Here is a 19014-nt window from a genome sequence, read left to right on the forward strand (position 1 = left end):
CTCATCGGCAGCATACAAACCATAAAATGGGACTTGGGAAAACTAATACTTCTTCACCCCAAGGTGAATACACTGTGCTAATTACAGCTCCAGTTTTCCACCAACCATAAGCTTTTTTAGATTAATTGTTTCAGTGCAGTAAAGATTGCTGACTGTGGCCTTTAACAAGGGTGTGGGGACACTCAAATGCCTTGAGCACTATGCAACTTTCTTATCACTCAGATGCTATTGTAATAGCAGAAATCTCCCAGCTGCTGCTGTTTGCAGACAGTTCTTCCACATCCATGGGAGAGAATGTTCTCATCAGTGGAGGGAAATTCTTCCTTCCCAGTAAGTGAGTTAATCAGCAATAACATCTTCCCAGTGCACTCCTCTCTCCCTTTCAGTGTGCTTCTGGGAAGGTTGTCCCATGCCGTGACACGAAGGAGGCTGTGAATAATACTAACATTCAACAAGACTGTGGCTTACATGGCTGTGGTCTAGATGAGGTTCTGATAAACTCTCGATGAAATGTTGTGCTGTAGTGTCAAATTGTTGTGGTGTGTCCACAGTATTTCTGTTCTAGGACATCTGTATTAAAACCTGCAGTGAGTGCCTGACAGTCTTCAGTCTTTCCTTCAGATTTCTGCTGAATTAATTTCAAGTACAGTGATTGCTGTGTGGTAGGAAAGCACATCTCTTTAATCAATATAAAGATTGAACTGTTTTACTCAGCAGTCTGTCTTCTGCATTTGGGCAGAAAAATGTGGACATGCTCCTCCTAAACAATACCTACGCATGCCATGCTGGGGTGCTGACAGATGGACATTCTGTATTTACCAACTCCCCCCTGTGGTTTCTTTGCTGTTGGATGTGACATTCTTCAGATGTCTATTTTATGAATGTCAAAGACCACATGGCTATTTTGCAGAGTGGAATTGTTTAAGCAAAATCTTGGCCTTGGTCCCTATTTTAGTTTTTATTTCCGAAGTTCTGCTACTGAGACTGGAGTAGGTCTTTCCAAAAATGAACATTCCCAGTCAGTGTGACACCTTTTAATTCCAATAATGAATAAACCTGGCTGTTTGCTCTGTTCCATACTTAATGTTTTCACCTGATCTAGTTTCTTAGCAGCAGTGCCACAACAGGAGCAGTATAGGATCTTACTTGATTTATCAAACTAATGAGTTAGTTTTATTGTAAGTGATTAAATGTGTTTTACTTTTTAAAGCACAGGAACTGAAAAGAAATGCATTGTTACAATCTGAAAATAACTAGAAAGATAAGTTCATTAACTTGCCTACACTTGTGCATCATAAAAACCTTGTTAAAAATTACTCCCTAGCCTGCTGTATTAGCTTCTTTATGAGGTAATTTCTCCATACAGTAATAAGATTTTTCTTTTACTCTCCAGTGCATATTAAACCCACTAATCTTCTTTTATAAACTATAGTTTCAGCCACTTTCTCAATTTACTCACTTTAAAGATATTCTCCTATTAATATTAAAGGTAGCAAGCACAGATACGAACTTTGCAAAACAGTCTTTCAGATTTATGGCACAATCATACCACTGCATTGCAATGGCACAAAAGGGACAAAGCAGTAACTGTCAAGTATGTCTCATGACAAACCAAACAATGTTTGTCCCCACAGAATTATTTTCCCATCACATTTATTATGCGAATGAACTATGGGCGTGTTTTCCCCCTCTCTGAGCATAAATACAAAGTCTGAATATTCAGTTCTCTGAGGTCTGCACAATTTGCATGGATGTGGTGGATTAAAGACCTGCTCCACCGGGGTGTTGCTGCAGTTTTACACCAGTATCCACGCCTCTGATTTAGAATGGATGCAGTCAGAGTCTTGCCAGAGAGGAACAGGTTCTAGGTCACCAATTCTGTTTCCAATAAAGCAGGGACTAAATTTCCCTTGAGCCATAGTGAAGTTGTTCAATTGGTTTAGTATGGGCTTGAAAATGGAAAATACAAATGGGCTATAAATTAACCTTTGCTTTTTCTCAGCTATAAAATAAGAGAAGACTTAAAATTCCAATAAATTATCTCTGTGCTGAGTACCAGTAATTTATTATTGTCCTGATTATTGTTAGCATTTTTATTATCATTTGAAGTGTGGCCATCTCTTGTTATGGCTCAGGAAGCCCTGGGGTCAGAAGCTGTGCAATTGTTGAGCAACCAGTCAATCCACACAGTACTTAAGAATCATATTAAATTCAATCCTGTGTCCTGCAAAGTGTAAGAGTCAGTTTATCCATACTTCTTTTTCTTCTTTTTAACATTATCCAACCTATTTTGGTGTTCTAAGAGAGGCTTCTGAGACACTGGTGTAATTTCAATTATCATCTCAAATATCATCAGAATTGTTTCAAGATAGAGGGTTAGGTAGGCTATGCTGCACATCTGACACTCTAGGATAACCTGCAAGCACAGGTTCTTAATACTGGCATCATTCCAGTCATTAAGAAATACCTAACAATTAAATCATGTGAAATTATACTTAGAAAAAGATGTGACGAAGGTGATGCTCTCTCAGATAAGACCAAGAAACATGTTCTTCATTAGAGCTGCACCAATCACAAAGCACCTCAGCATCAGGGAACTCAAGCAAGGAGCCACCCATTAGTTGTAGGGCATATCCATTATGAAATGAGTCAGTGTAAGTGGTAACAATGTGGGATGGAAATCTATAACCCTGTCTTTTTCTAAGCAGATTGTTGCTGTAGCAGTGCATGCATTTACAAATAGATATGAAGGCTCTTGCTGAGTTCTGTGGAGAAGCTGGTGGAAAACCAAGGGATATACAGGAGTTTTGTGCTCCCATTAGTAGGAAGATACAGATATTTTTGGTCTTACACAAATACGCAAATTTTGATTGCTGTAATTTCTGAGGTTAGAAAATTACATTTGGCTAACCAGATTTATATTTCTTCATAGTGTCATGCAGTGAATTTGAAGTCAAAATATCACAGAAATTCAGAGCTCTAATATGCACCAAATATGCTTTTAATTCATTAACATCAACATCCCACCAAGTTCAGTGTAACCACTGCTTTGAGTCACAGCTGACTGAAGAGTTATGGTATAATAGCACAAGAGTAAGAATAAAGCCTCTTGTCAGTGTAATGTTTATATAACATCTCTAGTATTTTGGAAGGGAAGAATGTCTCTGTGAAGTCCTGCCCTTTCCCAGAAAAAACTTCCATGGATAATCTTACACATTGAAAAAGTCGCTGGACTAATCCACAACATATTTGTTCAAAGTTCTCCTCTGGCAAAATTCACACAAATTACATCATCATAACAGGGCTGCTCTCTCTGAAAACAGAAGTGTATTTACAATTTTAGAGGACAATAAGTCTACTGAACACTACTGGAGAATTTTTTAGTGCAAAGTTTTATTTCTATTCTTTAGATTTTAAAATGCACCCTAGTAATTTCTTCATGCATTCAGTGTTGACTTGTTATAGAAAAACACACATGGAATCAAACTGGTGCAATTTGATACCTTACAGCTAAAAAAATTGAAAAAAGTGACTTGTTGAAAACCATTGTTTAAAGATGTTCCCATGACAGGAGGGCAGGGAGAGAATGAACACAAGCTTATGAAATGAACATTCAAGTGTTTGCAAAAATGGAGAGCACATGTATTCATTATTTGATACTTTCTGAAAAAATATTGCCTACATTTAATTTCCAGTAATGTGTCATTTTTGATTATACACAACCAGACATGGGCACCTTCCTTGTTTCCATGAATTACTCTTTAAGGAAGGGATGTAAGTTCAGAAAAACTTACAAACATTTTTCATTATACTTGTTACATTACACTTCAGTAAAAATTTACAAACTCAAATGCATATTTAGTTCCAAAAGTTATTTGATTTTTTTTATTATTAATATATTTGTATATTAATAAAATCATACCATGTCTCTAGAAATGCATGTGCCTGAGAAATGCATACCATGTGCCTGAGAAATGCATGTGGTCAAAAAAAAGGTTTCATTTGATTTTTTTCTATCACTTCTCAGAAAATAATTTTGCAATATTTCTTGAATGACATAAGAAGTATTATGCCTTATCAATGGCTGTATCACCATGCAAATGCCTAGAAGAGAAAAGGAGTCACAATTAAAATTTTATTTTTCAAGAGACTAAATAGATCTAATTTTTGCAATCACTGAAGACGCAATAGAAAGGAATTCAATGAATTTGAGTCTCCAAAACTAAAGGTAATTGCAAAGAGCTCTCTTAACTAATCTGTCTTTTACTCATGAAAGAAGCTATTTTATGATAGTGGCAGGGAGAGAATTCCACAGTGATATGAACAAGAAACATGTAATTTTCACATGTGTATGGTGAAGACTGGCAATAATATTCCTTAAGGAAAATTTTGCCAAAGTACAAATTTCTCAGTGCTTAAGTTGAATTATTAACCTTAGTTCTTTCTTATTTTGGGGGAGAAATAGCCTTGAATTAGTAGCAAATCTAAAACTTGGTGCAGTTTTCACAGAAGCACTATTAAAAAAAGGAAAAGACTCATGCTGCTTCAGAGAGCTTTCACTTGCACCTTTTCCATTCCACACAAAGAGCTGGAGCAGTTCTGATGTAAGTAACATACGGCTAATTTGCTGTATTTATGTCACATTGATATGATACTGACAGTATTCACACAATGGAGCCATTATCTGTTAAGACATATGTCTTCCTGGTGTCGGGGTATGTGCAAGGGTCAGAGGAGAACCTGGGCTTTTACAGACAGTTTGAGAAATCCAGGATCTTAGGAAAGTGGAGAGGTATAATAGACAGAATTATCTCTGCCCACTCAGAGGTCATGAGCATGATTTTCAGACATTTAGCCTCATTTAGACACAAAGATAATGTGAGATGCAAGCGCTCAGTTTTATTTCCATGCATGGGTGAATCTATAGTGTTTGCTGATGTAGGCAAGATTGAAGGAGCTCTGCTTTGGCCCCTTCCACTTAAATGGGTATAAATCATGGTTAAATCTCTTTTCCTATCAGCAAAATTGAATCCAAACCTGTAGTCAGGTATAAGACAAAGACCAGGAGTTTAGGCACAGAGATGCATAAAATACATAGGGGTCAGCAAAACACCACACCTGAATGGAACCCTTGTCAAGAAGAGGTGTAATGCATAGCAGAGTTGAAATTGCTGTCCTTACCTCCTTCATTTCCATATTCAAAGCTGCTCTTCTCTGCTGAGACACAGCACACTCACAAAGTAACCCAGCAGACTAACACTGTGTCTCAGGGACCTGTAAGAAGTTAGCTGAGTTACATTAATGGGTGATAAGCCTTCCTGACCTAAAGCACAGATGTTACTCTCTTTCATACATTTTATATCCTATGTGGACATCTTTTTAAAGGACCAAACAGTTCCCAACAGAATATTTGTACCAAACCTTTTAAGGTTCATTCACATTTATTTTCTTTTTATATTTTTTCACCCTTAAAGGTCATTTCACAAAAGAGATCAAAAGAAACCTTTTCCATTCCTCCTCTGCAGGTGGCCAGGAGCAGATTAACTACTAACAGAGACTTCAATATATAAATCTGAATGACTTGTTTTACATAGCAATGCAATGCTACTGTCATATGTTGTGTTTGCGTACATTAAAGTGTCTCCCCTAATTTCCTTCCTAAAATGATCCCTCACTGTTCTTTCTCCAGAATAATTGCTTGCAAGAAATCATCTGTTTTGATATTTATAAAAAGGTACCTTGAAGCTGAATAAGTAACTCATTTTACCAAAGAAACAGAATGGCTGCTAATAAGGTCTTGTAAAAGCAAAATGTTCATCAAAAGCCTTTGTCCCAGATAGGATTTAGTTCCTGTAATCTTGTTTCTCCAGAACTCTTCCCAAACCAAAACTGAGCCTGAAATTGAAGTAATACAGATTTGAATGTGCTTTCCATGAGTTCTTGCAGCAGGAGTGTTCAAAACAAACAAAACTTTATTCATATATCAAACAAAAAAAATGCTAAATTCAGTTAGTGGAAAATTCAGAACATTCCTTTAAAATATCTTTTTATTCTGTTGTATGCTATTCAAAAATATTTTTTTAAATAGCCTTTTTTCTAATTGGGCCACAGTTTAAATAACATTAGCAGGTCCTTGCAGGGCTGAATACCATTGACTACAGTGCCCTTCAGCAGGTAAAATTGTGAATCTTCTTTAGTTGTGTTGCCCTATTTCTTTTAAGGAAAAGACTGGTGAAAGAGTGAGGACTCCTCTTGTAAAAAAAATAAAAGAATGTCTGAGAAGGATTCTGTGAAGAAATCAGCTGCTTATATACCCATTTTGCTTCAAAGCTATAAAAATAGGATGTTCGCTTCCTGACCCAAGTATGTAGGGCAGAGAATAGAAATGGGAGACTTTTTCACACTAAAAAGAACAGTTAAGAAATAGATTGGCAGTCTCAGAAGGCAAAGTGATTATCAAAACTTAGAGATAACTTTCCAAGTTGTTATACTCCTAAAGAGGGTCTATCAAACGATCTGCTCCTGCCCTAGACATCTGAAATTGAACTTTCCCATTGCACTACCCTGGTACTGTGAGTGTGCCTTCACTCACAATACATCAATCAGAGCATATTATCTCCAGACTTCTGAGTATTTAGGTAGTCTGCATTGAAGACAATGTCTCACTTCCCACCACTGATATTTCAATTAATAGAGCATCCCCCCACTACAGGGCCTAGCAGTGAGCCCCCCTGACTTATTGTGCAGATTCGACACCATCTTTTAATTTTAAAACAAAAAAGAATTCTTTCTTCTATCTGTTTCCTGGTTATGTAAGCCATGCAACACCCCTCCGTGCAGAGCCAGCACATAACACCCCAAGTTGGGCCAGGGACACAATCATTTCTATTCATCTGGGATGGGCTTCAGTGTCACAGCGTGGCCAACGTGACTTCAGCTTGCACAAAAGAAAAATAAAAGGTTCTCTGAAAAACTGTTGTATAAGATGTGACTTTTAGTGAACTATTCCAGGCAAGATCCACTTTTAAGGGAAGGGCAAGGGGGCAAGAAAAGGTGAGGAATAATTGGCTGCTCTTTCACTTCCTACCACAAAACAGTATTTGTGTAAGATACGTGTGCCTGGGCTCAGGAGAAAGCAGTCTCCACCATCCCCCACTGGGAAGAGTAAGGTTGTGTTCTGGTTACACCAAGGCAGCGTGCAGGTGGTGCAATCACTACAGGAGGGACGAGCTCTTGGGCTACAAAGAGGAAGCTGGGAAGTCCAGGACTGGCAGTCAGAAATAAAATACCCAGTTATTTTTACCACCACAGTCCAAACCAAAGAAAGTCCCCTGGAGTTAGAAAACATTAGGTGTTGCTTTCTATCTGGGCACGAAAGCCCAACTTCTACCTGAGCTCTAGAGATAGTTTGGGCAAACAATGTAATGAATAAGCAATGACACAGCTGGAGAAAAATGGGAGACCTGGTTTTCCTTATAAGTAGTATTCTGGCTTTAACACTGTGTGAGTGATGTTCCAAAGCAAGCTGTGTGTGACACAAGGCTAAACTGTAACATGCATTTATGGGCTGGAGATTTTCAACATGCTGACTCCTACCCACAGCACCCTTTACTCACTACCAAGGTGACACAGAGCCCATTGTTTTCTCTCACTTGTTGAATCTGCCTCACATCTCCTGTAGCATAGTTGAGCTTGACCTGTTGAAATCAGTTGGAATAACTCCACTCTGTAATATTTTCTCTGGCAAGTGCAAAGCACGATCCCCTAGCACAATTAGAGGTGTCTGTCTAACCCCACTGTGATATAAGTCTGAAAAAGTGTCTGACTGGCTTTGACCTTCAGTGAAAGTAGGTCGCTAGGAAATCTGGCAGCATTTGGCATAAGACATAGAGTGCATTATTTGTGTTTTAAGATACTTAGGCAAATTCAGAAGTTAGTGGTATTTTGTCATGATAGTTTATGGCAATCTATAAAGTCCAGCAAGACAACAATTTTAGTAGCATAAAAGCTTCCTCATGGCAATATTGCACTCGGGCAACAATGCCCACAGAAACACTGAGTGTTGGCTAAGGTAAAGATCATGGTCAAACCAGGTCCTAAAGCTGTCTGTGTCAGTGAAGGTGCTGAGAAGCCTTGACTGTGTGCTAGTTTTTTCTGATTTTTGTCACATGTATTTTGTGAAGGATCACACCAAATAAATACCTGCACTGCACCTGAGACACTCATCACCTGATACTGAATTCCAGATCCACAGAATTTCAATAGAAAATACTTGACGTTTTCAAAGTGTCAATAGGACTGAATTTTCAGCATTTTCTAGACTTATGTGTATTTAATGGCATTACTAAAATATCTGGTGCTTCTACTGTAAATAACATTTGGATTAAACTAACATTAATAGCTGCTAAAAATACCTCACTGAGGCAGTGGGGAAGTGAGACAAATCCCTCTATTGCAGAATGGACAATATTCTTATCCAATTCAGCAGCAGAGGAAGAGATACTCTCTCATAGTGGAAAAGAACTATTTTTAGGAAGCATGGGGCCGGTTGTGAAGAGATAAAGCACAGGTATAAGTGTAAGAGGTTTAAGCTTATTAAGAGAGTGCATTTAAGACGACAAACATGAAATTAATGCTTTTTATTTTATTACTTGAAGACTAATGCAAATGCATGGAATATCATATATAAGTTAGATGTGTTCCTGCAAAAATGCACACATGCATTCTTGTAAACCTGCCCACGTTAGCACAAACAGAAGATTGCTCTAGCAGAAATGGTACAGCCTCATCTGGAAGTAGCATGGGATAAACCTCCATTGCAGCCATGCATCTCCCAGATAAGATCCTGAGATGTCGTCCTGCAGCAGCCAGCTACCAGCTTTGCTTTCAGAGAGAGAGAAGAGATGGTCAGCGAATGACTAGATAATCATTGTTTACCCAATGACACATCTCCCCATTTAAAAATGAATTTAAGAAAGAATTGACTGTTTCTGACAATAAAGAAATGTCCTGCAAAACTGATTTCTACATGTTTTAAATTATTGTCTCAGCAAAGATGTGAACCACTCTTCAGGGAACGTATCTCAACTAAAAATTGCAATAGAAGTAGATATAGAGCTAGATCTTGCAAACTTTGCATTTAGTACACTAAGAAACCTAATCTATGGTAGCAGTTACAGTCATATCTGTGCTAACTTCAAAAAGTCCAAAATTGCTGTCATTTCCAGTAGATATTGAGACTTTTGAGAAAGATAATTTTTAAATTTAAAAAAAAATCTTTTTTTATTTGCCTTTTCAAGTTGGGCCTTTGGGATACATACTTTCAAGACTTTTCCTCTATCAAGAAGCACTGAAATTTAAGTTTTAGCTTTCTTAATAGAAACTAAGACTCTTACACAATGACATAGCTTCAGCAGTTGGGGCTTTAAGGAAAATACCAAATATTTTTAGATGTGCAACAGTAACAAAACGCATAATGACTTGCAAAGTCTGTCTCCTATCCAGAAAATGTAACGATGAATTTGTTCAAGACAGAAGTCAGTGTTTGAAGGGTGTTCCATACAGAAAAAGACCCCATACTTACCAATTGTTATTTGTTCCACAGCCTTTTCTAATTAGTAGGGTTCCTTCAATTAGTAGCTGGAATCGGTTTGCATACATCCTCCAAATTGCTGTAATCAAGCCTCAAAGTAGGAGCCTGAAAAATAGAGGGTGGCAGAGTGGTAATAGAGGGATTGCTGGTGACTGACTGTACATCCAGCAACAGCCAGACATGAATCTCACAAATCCAGACATACCTTTGGCACCCCAGGCACCTCTATGTGTTTTCTCCACTCTTGTTGCATTTCTCCACTCTTTCACAAGTTGCTAAAATACAGTATTAGGTCTGCAGCATGACAGATAATATGGATTAGAATAAACTGCCTTTTTCCAGGCAGAATTTCCCAAAAGAGGTGCTCAATTCCCCTAAGAAACAGTAGTAGACATAAGTATTTCTAATGATTCACGTTCCTTTGCCCATTTCCAGGGTTCCTAATGAAGGGCTACACTCAGTGCTCAAACACATAGTTAGAGCAGGACTGGGAACTTGGTTCTTTTCATTCAAAACTCCCTTTGATAATAACTGAACTGTTAACTAATTAGTATAAACTCTGTCTGCATGGAAAAGAATGATCAAAATGATCAAAATGTCAAACCAAAAATCTCAAAAGAAAATACAAAGGCAAAAAATCTTTCTTTTTTTTTTAATAGGAACCAGCAAATTCTCAACGTATGGAACAACCCACTTGACAGGTCTTTTCCATCACGTCAATTCAAATTGGACACACTGCAGCTTTTTGTGAACAGTCCAGCAATATAATATGTTCTACTTGTTAGACCATTACATCAATTGGTGTTAATATTCTCTCATAGCCACGTCTCTCCTATTCACCAGGTCATGAATGACAGCCAGTTACAATTTTGTAGTAGTTTACATCAAACAGTCCAGAATAACTTTCCCTACTGTTCAGTCAGCCTGTTTTTCAGTCCAGGAACTGACAACCATCAGCACAACCACGCTGTCAGGAAATGCTCAGCTGCCATTTAGGGCTGCATGAGCTTGGCAAAAAAGCTCAGGAATTATCAACTTCCCCCCAAAACTGCAGTGAATTTCACCCAGACAGCATCAACCATTACACAAAGAGAAATGTAGGTTTTGTGTAAAAAATAAAGTATTGAGAGGCACTCCTGCTTGGATGACTAATATTTTATAAATGACAGGAGTATCAGATGAAAAATAAAATAGGATCAACTTCTGCTGTCAAAAAAAACAGTAATGAACTCTGAAAATAATATTTTCAGGGTTTGTCCTGTCCACAGCAGACCTGGGAACAGCCATGAAACATGACATACTAAATTGGAAATGCAGCATGGAAATTGTACTGAAACAAGGTTTTATTATTTCACTTTGTTCCTCTCCCTTTGTTCATACACCTTGTCAGAAGAAACTGAATAAGCAGGAAGAACCAAAACAGCAAAGAAAAAATTCAAAATATTTCAAAAATAAATGGACTGCAGATCTTCAGCTGGTTTAAATTGACTTAGCTGCACTGATTCAGTTGTTAAGATTTAAACATAATAATGTTTCTGCAGATTTCATAGCAGGTGACACTCTGCCTGTGCTCTTCAAAAGGGACACTTTCCAAATTTAATTTTTGATTTAGAGCAGTTAGACAGCTCCTGTTCTCCATCCAGGGAGCTTGCTGGGCTGACGAACGAAAACTGCCTGCGTGAGCCTGACTGCCCCCAGTCCCACAAAGCCATCTATGTTCTTCAGTTGCTCTAACTCCACTGAAGTGGATGGAGTTGGAGCAATTTAGCAGTCACTAATGAAACACATTCACATATCATAGCCCACAAAAATGTTCGTGCTGTATCTGTGCCGATAAACTGTGGACTCCTTGGTAATACTGACTGCCTGCAAACAGTAATCACTCAGGCACCATAAGGTTTGTCCTTAGAGATTTGCAACAGATTTTGCTCTCCAGTATTGAAATGCCACGAGCCTAAATGGAGAAAAAGAACAGTAGGACTAAAGTGTGTTGGACATGCCAATAAATTAATGATAAATTATTAAAGGGTGATTGGAAATATTGCCATTTTTCACAGCTGTCAGTTTAAGTATAAAAGCATCAGCACATTAAACTAGTTACTGCTTTTCCATAATTGAGACTTTAGCTTCTAGCTGTGCCCTGCAGCTTTTCATTAATCACTGGGACTGAAGTTCAAGCACAATGACAGCTTAGAAGGCATTAAATGGGCAAAGTATTTTCCAGGTACAGCTAGTAAAGGCCTTTTAGTCCTATAATCCTCAGCTAATTGTTTTTCAAAGTCTCTAAATAAAATCTGCTCATGGCGTCTCCTAGTGACAGAATTAGCAGCAGACTGGTTCTTTTTATCTTCACACTCTTTCTCTCACCAAAATCTATTGAGTGTCTCTATGTTAGCTGGACATAACAGGTGCAAATGGATTGCGATATGTAAAACTGTAACCGATACGCGGCCAGGGACACATTGATTAGATTGCCTGGGAAACAAAACTTCCTGAATACTTGCTCAAATCATACCATTTAATTTGTCACAAAAGAAGCAAGATGGCATGGAAGGCTTCTGCACAGGCTCCCTTAAAAGATGGCAGAAGGAAACGTGCAGATTTTAAAGTTCAGTAAAATTTGCATACTCAGTGCCCTGGAATAAACAGACATTTCTTCTGCCGTAGCAGAGGCTGTAGGTTCCCCTCTTGGCTTCCTAGTATTCCCCCCTTTGCAAAGATTTGTACATCAGGACTTAATAGATGTGCCAAAACATTCTTTCTTTTGTATAACAAATTATCAACTGCACCGAGATTCATTAATTATGTCATCTAATTGGATTGAGGCAGGTGCAAAATACCTCAGATGAAGTGGTCACTGGCAAGAAGGCCTAAGCACAAGTTTTTCTATTAGAAATCAGCATGTCTCCAGACTCCTGGAATTACTTTGTACTTATTGATTAATGGCCATAATTTATTACAGTGCAGAAGATCTTGCATTGAGTTAAATGTGTGATTAATCAATTTTCCATCAAATTATGAACAGCAGAACAGTTGCAAGAAAGAAAATACCAAGTGAATTTTTCCCATGGCATATGAATAGAGGGTATGAGGACTTCTGCTTGAGGAGAGCTAATAACTGTCTAGCACTTGCTTAATATTTCCTGCCATACTGATGAATGCCATCCACATAAATAGGCCACAGGTAGCAGTGATTGAAAGACCACCAAATAGGTTTTATAGCTGCCTCTCTTATATAATGAAATATTCTTTAAGCCCATCTCAAAACAATTTATTAATGCAAAATGCATTTCTGCCTTCAGCCTGAAATATATCATTGTTAAGTCAACAATATTATATTAAACCGATAACTGATATTGCAGAAGGAAAAATCCCTAGGCAATGTAGAGATGAATTTGAGATTTTGTGTACAGAAGCTCATTTTTATTTCCATCAGAAACACAGACATGTGACTAATTGATGTCACTTCTAATCAGCTAGTAATGCACATTACAAGTATAGCATGAGAACATTTGGGGCCCAATTGGAGGGGGGAAAATCCCATGGTATTTCTATGTCTTTTATTGAGTAGAGTGACAAGCTTCCTTTCCCTGGTGAAGCAGCATATGCTGTAGAGTTTTATATTACCCTACATCTTCCATTGGCTGTTTTGCTTTGCTATACATTGAAAAGATTCACCTCCCTCACTGCAGGAGGATGACATAAAATACAAGGTGACAAAACTTCCGTGGGGTGAAAGAAATCTAAATAATTTTTTTAAATATGAACAGCAATATGAAGTATTTGTAAAACAAAATTGCAAAGGACTTTTTCTTAAATGTCTCTGTGATTGATCAAATTTTTATTTTCAAATCACAGTGCCAGATTACTCCCAGTGATTTAAGCTGCAGAAGCTGCCTGGCCGCCTTGCAGTTCATTTTCTAAGGTATGTAGGAGTAATTTCTGCTATCTTTGATGTCTTTTCTTAGTAACTGCCCAATTTCCAGGGTGTAGAGTAGAATCCTCTTGCTAGAGACTACAGGAGATAGGCACTCGTGACTTGTTACTGTTTCATATACACAAATTTCCTTTTTGCTGCACTCAACTTCCCAACTAGGACAGGGACCTTTCTTCTCTGCTTGCTGCCTCTGTTGGCACTACTTCTGAGGTAAGGACTTCTGTTTTTAAAATCATGACCTCCAAAATGTCCTACCAAATCCTGTAGATGGTGCAAGGAGGCCATTCAAAATTATGCTCATTTTTTTGGTTGGCCAAATGTCACAGGGCCAACTGTTCAGAAATCAAGTGGAGAACAACTTGAAACTGTGTTCTTTTAAAATGTCTCCAGTAGTCTAAGCTGTCTGTAACATCCAAAAGTGACTATTTTTGGTGGCTTTTCTGGGCTTTATTGGAAATTAACTGAAAGTAATCATGCTTGGCAAACAGATGGCTATATCTCAACATCCCACTGAAATCAATATTCCTTGCCTCTATTTGTATCATCACAGAAAGATAACTTCAATGGATCTAAACTAGATTTGTTGCCAGAAGGAGAGGTTAGAAATTTAAATCTGAGAAAAAAATTGCAAAATATGTTTCCTATTGTATAAATAAATTCTAATGTGGTATTTAATCAACAAATCATTAACTGCAGGAATGTCAGATCTCACTTAATCTGCATGTTGAAGCACTGCCTGTGGATGTGGGAGATCTTGTTTGGAGCTTCACCCACACCTCAGAAAACTGAACCTGTGGAGGAATTTCCTTTCCCATTCACGTTGTCTTTAATAATGGGAAGTATGGGATGATTTCAGCTACACTGGGTTTTTCTGTGGCACCCATTAAATGAGTAGCTAATGTACTGAACTTACCTCCCCCCTCCAAGGAGAGCTACCATGCAGAAGGGGATGGATGATGAATCCATACATATATACTCTGATACATACTCTATGATTTTTCATCTGTGTGATCATCAAGAAACATATGGAACATATTACAAAAAGTGAAGACTGGAGGTTACTGCTACCCTGGGAAAGTTCAAAATTGCATTGCTGTCTAGATGAGTGAAGCATACAGAAGGGCAGTATGTGAGGAGCACAAGTGTTTCACTGTGAGAAGGTGTTTACAGTCACAAAGTGCACAAACCTATCTCTTCTAGGTGAGATGCTTGAATGTGTGTGGCCACACACAGTGCAAGAAGCAAAAGCTGATTGCAGGAACAAAATATTTCTTTCAAGTATTCTGAACACTCCGCCAGTCTCCCAGTCCCCATTGATTCAGTTTGAGCCCTGGGGCCAGGTTTCTCATAAGCATCCAGCAAGGTGAGAAGGAATCATCCTCATGTGCAGTGAGGCTTTCTGGGAGGACTTGAGGATTTCAGTCCCCGCTCCAGGGCTCATCTAGGAGCCCAAACCGAGCACTGCACTGGAGTCCAAGCGGTTCCCTGCTGGCCCTTCATTTTCTCTTCTCCTGGGCAAGAGAGGTGTTTAGGACTTTCTCTCCTCTCTGGGAAACAGGGTGCAGCCTGGCCATGTTCCCAAGCTGCAGCACTCAGAGTAACCCAAGTGGCACCCCAGAAATGTTTTGATCAGTGCTGTCTTCTGCTGCTGGTATTTGATATTCTTGCACACTCCAGTGTGTATATTTTTTTCTGATTCTTTTTTAAATATTAATTTTGTTACTAATTAGAAGTCTGCTCCAATTAAGTGAAGTCCTACAAGTGAACTCCCTGTGAGAAAAGTCATTTTGAATAGAGTCATCTGCTGAAGCTTCTAAAATTTGAAGATACAGGCAGTCTAAATGCTACAATATGTACCACAAAAAAAAAAAAAAAAAAAAAAAAGGTGCTATTACTTATTTAATAAAACTAAAAGCTCTGTATTAGCGCTACAAAAAAATTTGTTTTGAATCCATTATTAATGACACTGAACAGAAAGTTCATGGAAGTTCATGGTGTCAGCTGTAGGCATTAGTCTGTAGCATGTTCTGAACATGTGTATTTGCCTTTGGTTACTCAAAGGAACAAACAGATGTTTCTCTTGGAGATATTAACTCTAAATGTATTTATTTTGTTGCTCTCCTCTCACAGTCTTTTATAGTTCTTCTGAAAATCTTTGTTTAAAGGTTATTTAGGTTCAAAGGCTGCAAATGTGAGAAGGTGTTGAAGGCAGGACTGATGCTCAGATGTGCTTCTTGGCTTTCCCTGGACTTAGGAAGAGCTGTGGGAGATGCATCTGCAAGGGGCAGGCAAAAGAACCATGGGGTCATGGAAAAGACTGTGGATGGCAGAATCAGGCGAAACAATGTGGGAAAGACACAGATCTAAACTGGGAATGGCTCTGGGAAAGGACAGACAGCAAAATTGGGTTTTGGGGACGTATGAAAGAGTCTGAGGTAGGTTTGTATTTGGGTTACTAAGGCTATGTCAATAGATGGCTGGAAGTCAGATTACTTCAACCACATGAGTCTATGTGCTTTTTTTGGAACAACAGAACTGCAGAAATTGACACAATGGATACATGACCAGATGGGGGAAGCAAACCCTTTTACATCATGAAAAAAAAAATCCACAACTATATTCATCAAGCAGAATGACTCCACCTAAATCTCTTGAAATGAAAACTTCAAATAAATATTCAAAGATAAAAAAAGTAATCTGCATGTGGTATCTCAGCAGAGTTATATCAGCACATCTATGGGACTGTCTTGGCTCACATAAACTCAGAGGCTTCTAAATAAAGTCAGTGCGTCACCTGGAGAACATGAAACTAACGTACGGATATCATCATCCATGTTAAAACCAGAATTAATTAAGTCCCTTAAAAGCCTTCTGCTTCAAAGAGTAAAATGCATTTTACATATAGCTTCTTAGAGATACACAGATTTCCAGATCTTAAATAAAGGCTAAAGTTCCTTGAGGAAACTTATTCTTAAATTAAAGTCGTGAATGCTTCTTGCAGCTGTCTCATGAACTGGGAGGCAATATTTTACAGCTAGGATTTCTGAAGAATGACTCCTCTGGCAATTTCATCTGGAACTTGCCTTTATATGATATTTGCCTAGTTGTGTCATTCTGAATGTCCACTGCCATTTCAGATCAAATAATTTAGATTTGGCAAATATATATCAATAAAAATTGAGGTAAACTAAATGTTTGACCCTTAGCTATATCTGTCACAGTTAAAGCTGATCCTTTCAATGTTTACACTCCATCTGTATTATTTGTCATAGAGTGTAAAGTCCTTGTCCTTTCTTGAGGACCAAGAACAAAGCAGAAACAAAACAAGGAGAAGCAGCAGTTGTGTACTTTGCAGAAACTGTAGCTCCTGTGTTAGGTCACAGCTTGGTCCTCAAAATACTGAGGAGGAGGAGGAGATGTGGTAGCCTTTGGTTTATTGATGGTCGCCTGGAGGCATGCTGCAAGTCAGCCCCTCCAGCTCCATCTTTAGCACCTCCCAGCCTGTTGTGCCATGCCACAGCAGCTTCAGACAGCTGTTCACTCCATCCTCTACTGCTGTTTGGAGAATCAGATTATCTAACTTTTGCTTTAATCCTTAAGAACTTAAGCCTGTGTTTATGACATGTTAGATAGCTCACTACAGCCAGGCCTCTCGAAACACCGAGTTCGTCCGTGAAAGCAGCTGCAGCCCTGATGCCCTCAGCCTCGTGCAGGGAGTCCAGTGAAGGGGAAAAGCAGCTCTGCAAAACTCCTCCTGGCTCCCCAGGACTGCTGCCAGCCGAGGCTGGCCAGGGGCAGGGCCGCAGCAGCCTCTGCCCGGGCCTCTCCCCTCCCGCTCCCCTCCTGGCTCCTGCGCTCTTGGCACGGGCTCACCTGGCTCCCAGCCCCTGGCACCGGGCGATGGGCAGGTGGTTTGTGCTGCTGTGACCTTGCTCCAAGCAGACTTCTTATCACCAGGGGTCGGCAACCCAAGGAGTGGAGCCGGTCCTTGAAATGTAACCTCTGACTTTTGGGGGCAGGGTGCTGCTCACCGAGGCCTGACACAGGCTGTCTTCAGGCGTCACGCTCGCCCTCAGACGTACACGAGGTGTGTGTGCCGCTGGTAGAGGCCCCAGCTCCAAAAAACCCTCTCAGCCAGCTAAACCAGCATTTCTAAGACAACTGGCACACAGCTAGTGAAGCATCCTGCTAAATTGGGGAGAACAAAATTATCCAAGACTCTCAAAGGAGCATGTTTCCCAGAGAGCGTGAATAAAGGGGATAGGCCAAAACTTGGTGCATATAATGGCAGCAAACCACAAGCATGTAAATATGCGAGAGTATCATTTGAAGGAAAATTTTAAGCCTCATTAGTAAATGCTTTTTGCATTACTCACTATATTTACAGAAGACAATACAGGACAGCTAACAAGGCAGAGTTTATCCTGGGGTGCCAGTACACTGTGCTGTGAGGGGCTGTCACACCAGCATCAGACCAGTTCCGTGTGCTGTCCCCAGTTTCCACAGGCTCCAGCAGGCAGAATGCCCTGGGCTGACTGCTTGGGCAGCATCCAGCACTCAGTGAAGTCACGAAGGATCCTTGTCATTGAGTCCTTGCCCTCTGGCCCTCAGGGAGAAAGCAGCTACTTCAGCTTCCTCAGCCTCAACATCCCATGGGTTGCCTTGGGGTTTGCTCTAGGGCAAACCTCCAGGGCAAAAGGCAAGAAAACAGGAGAGGGAGGTGAGAAGACTTCCCTGAAACTCTTCATTCACCATCCAGAGATGGGGAGAAAAAGTGTAGTTCTACTACAGGGGATATCTTGTTATAATTTTTTTTCACTCTCTCTCCCTTTGGCCAACAGTAGTATTAAGGAGAGTTGATTTTTTTTTTTTCCCTGCCATCCATGAGGTGTTCATTATTGCAAACAGTAGGAACTCAGTCTCCAAAAATATATTTGGATCTTAAGAAGAATAACATACAGACTTTTAAAGTTTGGACATCCATTTTCAAAGAAAAATATGAGTAGGCTTAACTGTAGTTCTTATGTGAATTTTATATGTCCCATACATTTTTTCATATGGTTAATATCAGTCAAGCATGGTTGATATTCTAGTAAAGCAGTTTCTTGTTATTTTTATTCAAAATATCCTCCTGAAGGTAAGTTAAATGCTCCATAGTCCCAAATCTAAAATTAAATTTTAGGAAAATGTCCTTTAAAATGGCGCATTGTGTTAAGCCATAGATGCAAAATGTTATTCCTGGCATGACATATCACCACAAGTAACAGAATTAATTTTTCATTTACAGAAATTACTAATTAAATAAACATAATGTAAATCCTTACAACCAAATTCTCCCCACAGTAACAAAATCTGGATTGGGCTAAAAAGACTGAGAAAAATTGTTATTATAAAAGAATTTTGTTTTCAGTTGCTTACTCAAGCTTACCTTGGGCCAGATCACCCTCCTTTTGGAGAGAAGCAAGAAGCTGAAACTTTAGTGGAG

The sequence above is a fragment of the Melospiza georgiana genome, chromosome 10 (assembly GCF_028018845.1).
Source record: "Melospiza georgiana isolate bMelGeo1 chromosome 10, bMelGeo1.pri, whole genome shotgun sequence".
Taxonomy (NCBI): Eukaryota; Metazoa; Chordata; class Aves; order Passeriformes; family Passerellidae; genus Melospiza; species Melospiza georgiana.